The following is a 9,299-nucleotide window of genomic DNA, read 5'->3' on the forward strand; positions in this document are numbered from 1 at the left end:
GCGGAGGGGCGAGGGCGCGCGCGGCCCCGCCGCGGGCCCCCTCGGCGGCCCCGGGGAGGCGGGACCGGGCCACCGGGCGGTCACGTCGAAGCCGGCCGACGCGCGCTCGCGCTCGCGCGGACAGGGGCTCGGGCCCGAGGCCCGGCCCCCCCGGGGGCGGCGCGGCGGCGGCGGCCGGTCCACGACGGCCAGCCGGGGCCCGACTCGCGCTCGGGCGAGCGCGCCGGAGCGGGGGCGCGGCGGCGGGGGACGACGGGCCTCGCCCGCACGCGACGACGCCCGCGGGCGGGCGGGCGGGCGGCGGCAGACACGGTGAGGGGCCGCGGCGGGCCCGGGAAGCGAAACGCGCCGGGGCGCGGCCCGGGGACGGGCGGACGGAGCGGACGGGGGAAAGGACGGACAGAGAGAGGACGCGAACGACGAGCGAGGCAGCGGCCCACGGCCGGCGCGCCCGCGGACGGGCAACGCCGCCTGGAAGCCGGTAAGCGGGAGAGGAGGGCCGTGGAGCCACCGCCAGGGGCCCGCGCCGGAAACCCAGACGCGAGTCGGCCGCCGGGGTGCGACACGGGGTCTCACCGCCACGGGCCCTCCGGCACGGGGGCGGCCCCGCGGCACCCAAGGCGCGCCGACTGGCCCTCTCCTCGGCACCCTCACGGGGGCCCAACGGCCACCCTCGCCCGACACCGCAGGGCCTCAGGACGGCCCACCGCAAGGCTCTCCCGCCGCACGGGCCGGCGCTGCCCCGCCCCGCCCCGACGCGCACCCAAACAAACGTTCGCGCCGTGCCGAAGCACCCCACCTCCCCCCGTCGGGTCCGACGACGCTTCACCCGGGGCCGCCTCCAGGGGAGGAACAGCACCCACAACGCGGTGAGGCCACGTTCTGGTCCCAGGACGGGGGGGGTCGGCGGGGGAAAGGCTCGGCGCGGGCGGCCATCGGTCCTGGCAGGGCAGGGGAGGGCCGGCGGCGGCGACGAGGAGGGGCCCGCTCGCGCGCAAGAGCGACGGCCGGCAGGGGTCGTGGGTGCGGGCGGGCACCAACCCAGGGAAGGGGAAAATCTCGAGACACGACCGGGCCGCCGGGGAAACCACCGCAGGATCCCACCACCCCCACACGTGGGGGCGGCCCCGCGACGCCCAGGACGCCGGCCGGCCTCAGCCAACCCTCGGCGGTTCCTCCCACACCCCGGCCCCGCCCGCCGCCGGGACTCGCGCGCAGCAGGCTAACCCCCCCAACTCCAGAGGGTAGCCCCTTCCACTCGCTCACTCGTCCGTCTGCGTCTCGTCTGTCCGTCCACCACCACCACCCAGCTTCGTCTGGCTCGCCCCCAGGCCTCGCGGCCCGGGGAAAACGCTGCCGAGCGAGGCGGCCCGACCCGTGGCCACGCACCGCCACCGGTGGCTGCGTCTCGGGACCGGAACAGGTGGGGTGGCTCCTCGCGGCGCGGAGACTGGGGGGGGGCCCAAGTCGGGGTGGACCGCCTTCCCCCTCCCCCCCACGGCACGCGCCGGGGAGGCCAAGCCCGCGCACACGCGCGCGCGCGCTCGCACGGCCCCGCGCCAGACGCCGGGCCCGCCCGGCGGAACCCTCCCCCGACTCGGAGGGGGGAGGCGCGGCCACAGCAGGCCAAGAACAGCACTCGGCCCCACCGCGGGGCCAGCGCAGCCCACACGCCAAAGCGACGGGGCCCTGCCCACACGCCGCGGCAGTCGCTCCCCGTGGAGAGTGACTGCACGCTCTGGATGGAGGAGCGGCGGCTGGGGGGTCCGGTGCCCCCAAGGCTCCCCTCTCAGATCGCTAGAGAAGGCTTTCTCACCGAGGGCGCATCGCCCCCCACCCAGCGTGCCCCGTTCAGGCCTACGGAAGCCCGCCGACGTGTACGCCAGCGCTCGGCTGGGCAGGAGGGGTCTGCGGTAAGGGTAAGCAGCGGGCCAAGAAGCGAGCGTTCGCGGTCGGGACCGGGGAGAGCCCGTGCGTGCCACCTCGCGAGGAGACGCACCCAAGACCGCGTGGGGACGGGACAGACGCCCGCCCCTCACCGGCACATCACCCGGCCCCACCACGATCGCTCCCACGCCCGGGCGCGAACCCCGCTGAGGGGGACCCACCCGGCGTGCGCCCGGCCACGTCAGTCCCCCCCCCGGTACAGGGTGAGGACTGACGTTCAGGAGGCGGCCCCGGCCCCACCGAGGGTGGGGAGCGGACACGCCTCGCTTACCGTCTCGACCCCTCCCCCACGCCTCAAGAGAGGCGCTCGGAGACACGACCACCGCAGGGGTTACCCGAGAGGACTCGCTGGGGACGGGAAGCGATGCCGCCGCTCGGCCTCGGGCACCTGAGGGACAACCTGGAGCGCTCCAGGGGCACCGCAGAGGGACCAAGGCGAGACACGCTCACACCCCGACGAGGGGGTACGTGGCGTGGCGGCGGGGCAGCCCTCCCCCGCCGCGGGGGAGGGCCGCTCGCGAGACAGGACGCCGAGCAGGCGAGGAGGCGAGAGTGTCTGCCGCGTCGCAAGACCCCGGCCTCGCCGACACCACAAGGCACGGGAGACCGAGGTCGGGCCGGAGTCCGCACCCCTGCCTTCCCCCCGCCACCCACGGGCGGCAGAGGAGAGGCGAGGGGCCCGCAGGCAGAACGAGAAGAGAAGCCACGTTCGCCATGAACGTCCCCGTCCCTCGTCTGGCGCGGCTTAGGCCCGGCCCGGGGGAGCATGACTTCACCACATCGGTCAGGTGAGTGAATGAGTGAGTGAGTGAGCGAGCGAGCGAGCCATGTGGGGCAGGGAGGCCCCAGAGGGGAGGGCCCGGCGAGGACAACCACCAGAGGGGCCTGCTTTCAGCCTCGCCAGGCGCCACCCACTCCTCAGTCCTCTCCGAGGAGAGCGGCCAACGACCCCAGGCGGGGAATGCCTGACACGCGGCACGGAGCCTACGGGGGTGGGGTCGCGCCGGCCACCACCGGGTGCCTGCGGCGGGGAGCGCACGGGGTAAAAGACCCACGCCGCCACCTCACCCCACCGCCCTCGGGCCACCAGAGACCGGAGGTGGCACCACGGGCCACGTCAGCTGGACGCACACACGAGAGCCGGCGCGCAGGCCCGGGCGGGCGGCTCAAGTGTCAGAAGCGGAGTCGGCTACCAGGCCAGGGCTCACGCAGAGAGAAGCCAGAGCCTCGCACGCGTCCGGAGACCCAACACTCGGTGACAGACACCGAGGAAGACCGTGTCAGCACCTATCTGCTGGCAGAAAATGCCCAACACGACAGGAAAAATGACAGCGCCCAGAAACGGGGCGGGTCCACGATTTGCAAGGGGGGACCCCGGGACCTCGGTCCGGCCACCTGCCCCCAGCCCTACCCCCATAAATGGCAGCCCCGAAGCTCTCGGGGCCATCTGATCGACCGGGGTGGGGGGGTTTGGTAGGGGGAGGGGAGAGGGGATGGGAGAGGGGAGGGGGATTAGGAGGAGGCTTAGGAGGAGGAGTGGGAATGGGAATGGGAATGGGAAGGGACGAGAGGGAGACGGGATCAGGCCGGGGACGCCCTGCCCTTTTCTCGCCCGCGTGGCCGGGGACTCGGGGAGATGCCACAGAGGCGCCTCCGACGAGAGGGCCCCCCACGAGGGACCGCTCCCGAGCACCGGGCCCCGGGCCCCGGGCCGGGGAAAGCCTGCCTCCCCCACATCCCTCGCAGGACGCCCCCGTGCCGGTCCCCGAGTCCGGATGAAGTCTCGGTCCCTCCAACGCCACCGGAACCCACGCGGGCAGGCTTACGGGCCGGGGGGCACCCCCTCCCAGGCCTCCCGCGCCAACAGGGGCCGGCCCAGCCACGTCTCCGGATCCATCGGGACTCAGAAAACATTTCATCCAAGGAGGCGCCTCCGACGACCGGGAACCCCAGCGCGCCCGTCCACGGCCTCACCGCACTGGGCCCGGGCCGCTCCTCGCCTCAGGAGCAGTCGTCCAAGGGACGCAGACGAGGGCCTGACCACCTAGCCGCCGGCGGCCCGGGCGCGGGACACTCTCTCCCTTTCCCCCGCGGCGGCAAGGCGCAGGCCGTGTCCGATCGGCTCGGGTCGGTCTCCGCGGCTGGAGGGGCACAGGCGGATGCTGGTCGACCAGGCCAGGCCACACGGCTTCCCCCGGCACACGAGATCCCGGGAGCGCGGCGACAGTCACCCCCCTCATCATCCTGCGAGTCCAATCTGCGCCGAGAGCAGGACGCGCCCCGCGGCTCAGCGCCACGGGGACTGTCACCGCCGGTGTCGCCAGCCTCCCGAAGTCTGCCTCGGGCCCCGCCGCCGAGCACCATCCCTTGCCGAGGTCGCCGACGCTCGGGAGAAGAGGGACGATCTCAGAGCGGCAGCCAGATGGCGCCCGACAACCGTCGCCAACGTCCCCGGAACCGATCCCGACCGCCGCCGGCCGCCCAAACGCCCGAGCTCGTCCCGGACTGAGGCGCCGGGCGGCCCCGTGGCGTCCGCCTCGGAGCCCGCTCACCCTCGTCACGGCACGGCACGGCACGACACGAGGCGACACGACGCGACGCGGCGCGACGCGACCCCGGCAACAGATCAGGGCGGGGAGGACGGAGGGAGCCGGGGTTTGGCAAGACACGGCCGGCCGGGCGGCTTGCCGCGAAGGGGACGCGCTCCCCCACGCGATTCCCCGGGCGGGGGAGATCACACGGACACGCCGGCGGGGCCGGGGCCCACGCCGCGGGTGGCCCAGAGCGACCAGACGAGATCCCGGGTTCCCGGGTGGGAGGTTGGGAAGGGGAGGAGGGGAAGAGGAGGGAAGGCGGGGCTGGCAAACCGAAACCAGGCGAGCGCTCAGAGAACAACGCAGGAATCGGCTTTGGAGTCCGTCCTCTCGAATGCGGGAGGTCTTTCGAAAGCAGACAGGCAAAGCCAGAAGCTAGAAAAGAAAGGATGAAGACCGCGAACCCCATCGAAGCGGAAAGAGAAATCGATCTCGGCACAGATCGCGACAAAGCCCAAAGACAACAAACGGGCGCGTGGGGAAAACGCACTCGCGGTCGGTCGTGAGAACACGGACGTCAGCACGGCTGACCACAACCGCAGGAAGGAGGAGGGAAAACAAAAAATGCGGGCGGGGGTTCGGGGGGGCGAGTCGATAGCCACCCGCTCGGTAAATCGAGGTTCAGTGCATCTACACAGAGCAACACTGTGCATGCGCATCCGCGTGTCTGTGTGTGCGTGTGTGTGTCGGTGTGTGTGTTTGACACAGTCAACGTGGACAAGGAAACTGTAGCCCCATCCGAAAAAAAAAAAAAAAAAGAAAGAAAAGAAAGAAAGGAAAGAAAGAAAGGAAAGAAAGGAAAAAGGAAGGAAGAAAGGAAGGAAGGAAGGAAGAAAGGAAGAAAGGAAGGAAGAAGGAAGGAAGAAAGAAATGAAGAAAGGAAGAAAGAAAGGAAGAAAGGAAGAAAGGAAGGAAGGAAGGAAGGAAGGAAGGAAGGAAGGAAGGAAGGAAGAAGAAAGAAAGAAAGAAAGAAAGAAAGAAAGAAAGAAAGAAAGAAAGAAAGGAAACATGAAAACAAACGACAAAACCCACCACCAAAGGGAAATCAAGTTGTAGAACTACTCTGGGGTTTAAAAACAAAAACAAAAACACCGTAGAAAAAGCACAACCGCAGCCATCAGGGGTTCCTCTCCTCAACAGTCCAAGAACTCGGTCAACTCCACCTCCTAGAAGCCAGAAAACCAGGGATGAAACACGTGCAGGAGACCCAAACGGACGTTTTCAGTTTAAAAGGAAAAAAAAAAAATTATTTTTTTCCTCCCCCAAATGGGGGAGGGGGCGAGGGGGAGGATGGAGCGTAGAACTCAGCGGCAGAGTGCCTGCCCAGCACGCGCGAGGTCCAGGGTTCGATCTTCAGGACTTCCGTTCAAGTCAATAAGGAAGTCGGTAAGTCAGGCAATCACTAAGTCAGGCAACAAACCAGCAAAAGAAACGAATTACCTCCCTCCCCGAATAAACAAACAACCACCGAAAGCAACAACAGCAGCAAGAACCAAAAAAAAAAAGGCCTAAATAAATAAATAAATGTAAGTAAGTAAATAAATAAATAAGTAAGTAAACAAACGAACACAATTTAAAAAAGGGGAAAACGCACACATTTCCGTTTCCAAGAGATATCCGACAGGCCCAGAACCTGGAATCTCGACAGCAAGTTCCAAAAACAAGCAGAAAGTGCCTGCTCCTGACGGAACACGTGATAGAGACCACCGTTCGAGATGGGCCTGGTGGGCGGGCTGGCAGGCGGACACAGAGCTCTCGACTCATACCTGACAGACTCCGCTCTCCGACGGAAGACAGAAGGCAACACGGAAACAGGGGTTGGTGGTGGGGGCGAGGGGGAGAGGGCGAAACGGAGGTGGAGGAAAGCCATTAGGGAAAACAGGACAGAAGTCCCTCAAAACATTCCACAGAAAACTCCTGGAAGACCCGGCAGTTCCACTACGGGCCCGCGGATGGACGAATGGACAGTGCCACGTGGTCTGGAGAGACCTACACCTAGAGGGGATGATGTTAACTAAGTGACTTAAGTTCGAGAGGGATGTTGTCACTTCGAGGCAGAATCCCCAAGACAATACGCAGGAACACATGCAAGGAAGCTGAAACAGGCTCATGGATACCAAGAAGAACAATGAGTGCAATGGGTGAGGAGAGGAAAAAGTACAAGCTTCCAGTTAACTCCAATTAATAAATACACAAATTACGGGAGGTCATGGACAGCAGGGCGAGTAGAGTCAATCCATACTATTGTCATGACGCTGTCCGGTGACTGATCCGTAACCAGACTCATCACGGTGATCATCGTGGAACATGGAAGAATCCCGAATCGCTATGTTGGACACGTGAAAACGGACATCCCCTTGTCAGGTCAATTATGAGAGACAGTAGGAGAGAGAGAGACAGAGAGAGAGAGAGAGAGAGAGAGAGAGGGGAAAATTCTCACTGTCTTACCGGAAAAAAAAAAAAAAAAAAAAAAAAAAAGAGTTCAGTGAGATAAAGAGTGGATGTAGGTGAGGGCAATAGGTGGAGGAGATGAAAACCACGACGGCGACACATGTGCGGCATCCCACACGGTGGCAGTGCAGTGTGATCCTATGCATGCTCAGCCGTCTCCTAGCCACCTCCAAGTTGACATCCAGGGTCATCCTTTTAGGTTTCGTGCTGCACTTTCGTCTGTCTCGGGCAATACTCTCCCTTGATTTTCCATGGGGGAAGGGAGGTGGGGTGGCCGGGCGGGCCACACCACGACACACCGCGTCGCGCGTGACCTGGAAAACAGATACACACCCGCCCACCACCCACGGGCTCCGAAATCGGTCACTGGTCACGACGCACACTTCGTCGGTCCCTTACGGAGCGATGGCGGACCAAACAGGCAGCGGCCAACTTTGTCGTGCACACAATGACGGTTCGTCCCTCGTGGAAACAAACTGATGACGAGACAGCGTGGTCAGGGGGCGGGTGTCCTTTCAGGAAGGACAGAGTCATTGAAAGTCCCGCACACGGGAACTGTGCCAAGGGAGATCTCCATCACCCTACCCAACCCTGATCCAAATTCTCGTTCGGGCAGCTAAGGGTCAAGGTCAAAGTTTCTTTCTTCCCGGGGCAGGGGTCCTTTTGGGCCTCGATGGTTGTTCAACTGGAGAGATCACCCTTGGGCTGCATATACACTTCGGGGTGGTCCACAGGGTTCCACGACAGTCCCGCCACCAGGCAGGTGGTTCCACCTGATGAAACCGGTCTGGTCTTTCGTTCCAGAAGACAAAGGTCCGTGGCTGAAGCCAACGAGAAACCCAGGGTGTGAGTCCGGAGCGCCACCAGTCCAGGAAGATGTCTAGGCGTCGGGCTCGAAGAGGCTCGGGTGGCCTGAAAAACGCATGCGGGTTCAGGTCCACTTTCTGAGTGGCCTCCACAGCAACGGGCAGGAGGAGGGTCTCGAGAGGGGACACGGCAGTGACCTCTCTCCAGCGGATGTCCAGCTGCTCAGCCCGGCTCGGCGGGGCTTCAGGGAAAGGGCGGCTTTGGTTCTCGAGGATGCCAAGTCCAAAGCGGGAGAACCATGGGCAACGGGAGTCGGAAGAGCGTTGGCCAACCATCGGAGAAAACTCGAAGCATGGCGTGACGTGGCCCAGCGTATCAGTGGAAGGCGGGGCGGGGCGGGGAGGGGGAGGGTGGCGGGAAGCACGCAAAGATGATGACACAGAACCGCATTCTCATCTCTATCACGCTGTACGAGAGTTTCCACTGAGACATGCTCCCCTTCCCCTGGTCTCTCCAAGGACGCGCATTTCTACCAAAAAATCACCCCCATTCAGACTTGTCGGCTGGCCAGATCAGCATACTTCCACGAAATTCGGCCTGAAGAGGGACAGACGTCCACGAAGCATAGCCATCGCCCCTAGAGGCTCTCGGACACCCGCTCTGCTGGAACGTTTCCTAAGGACGGCAGACGAAGACGGTCTCCACATGCTTTCCAGGAGGACGTTCCTCAGAACGAGGACCGTGACTGTTCCGAAGCCCGAATCGGTCACAGCAATTGTTCACGAGGAAGTCACGGTGAACCATCTGGGACACCAGTCTTTCCCAACCGGTCCACGTAGGGACACGATTTGGTCCTAGCCAGAAACAGACACTTTCTCCTCACAGCATCCTTTTATTTTCATTTAAATTAATTTATTTTATTTTATTTTATTTTATTTTATTTTATTTTATTTTATTCTGTTTCATTTTGTTTTGTTGTATTGTATTGTATTGTATTGTATTGTATTGTATTGTATTGTATTGTATTGTATTGTATTGTATTGTATTGTATGTTTACATATGTACGTATGTAAGTAAGTATGTATGTATTCCGGTCTGTCTGTCTGTCTGTAGGTCCATCCATCCTCCGAAGGTATACCAGTCATGTCGGCCAACACACTGACAGATCTCGAGTCTTTTCTGTCAGAAAGATATTAAAGCACGTCCCCTTCGACTCATGGAGCCAGGAACGAACGCTTCCGTATCTCATCTTCTTTGGAAACGATCTAAACATTCCAGGGACGTTGCCAGATGCTTCAGTTGCAAGGGACCAAAAACTACGTGGAGGAGGCACCAATTTTTCAGAGATGGACCGCCTCCCCCACACACACACACACTACCCCCTCGGACTGCTTGGGGGTGTGAACACTTCCCTGAGACTTGAGACCGAGCCAACCATCGCTCCCAGACTCTTTTTTTTTTTTTTTTTTTTCCTGGCTGACACGTTTTATGACAGAGATA

This window comes from Camelus bactrianus, unplaced genomic scaffold (genome assembly GCF_048773025.1).
Source record: "Camelus bactrianus isolate YW-2024 breed Bactrian camel unplaced genomic scaffold, ASM4877302v1 HiC_scaffold_44, whole genome shotgun sequence".
NCBI classification, from domain to species: Eukaryota; Metazoa; Chordata; class Mammalia; order Artiodactyla; family Camelidae; genus Camelus; species Camelus bactrianus.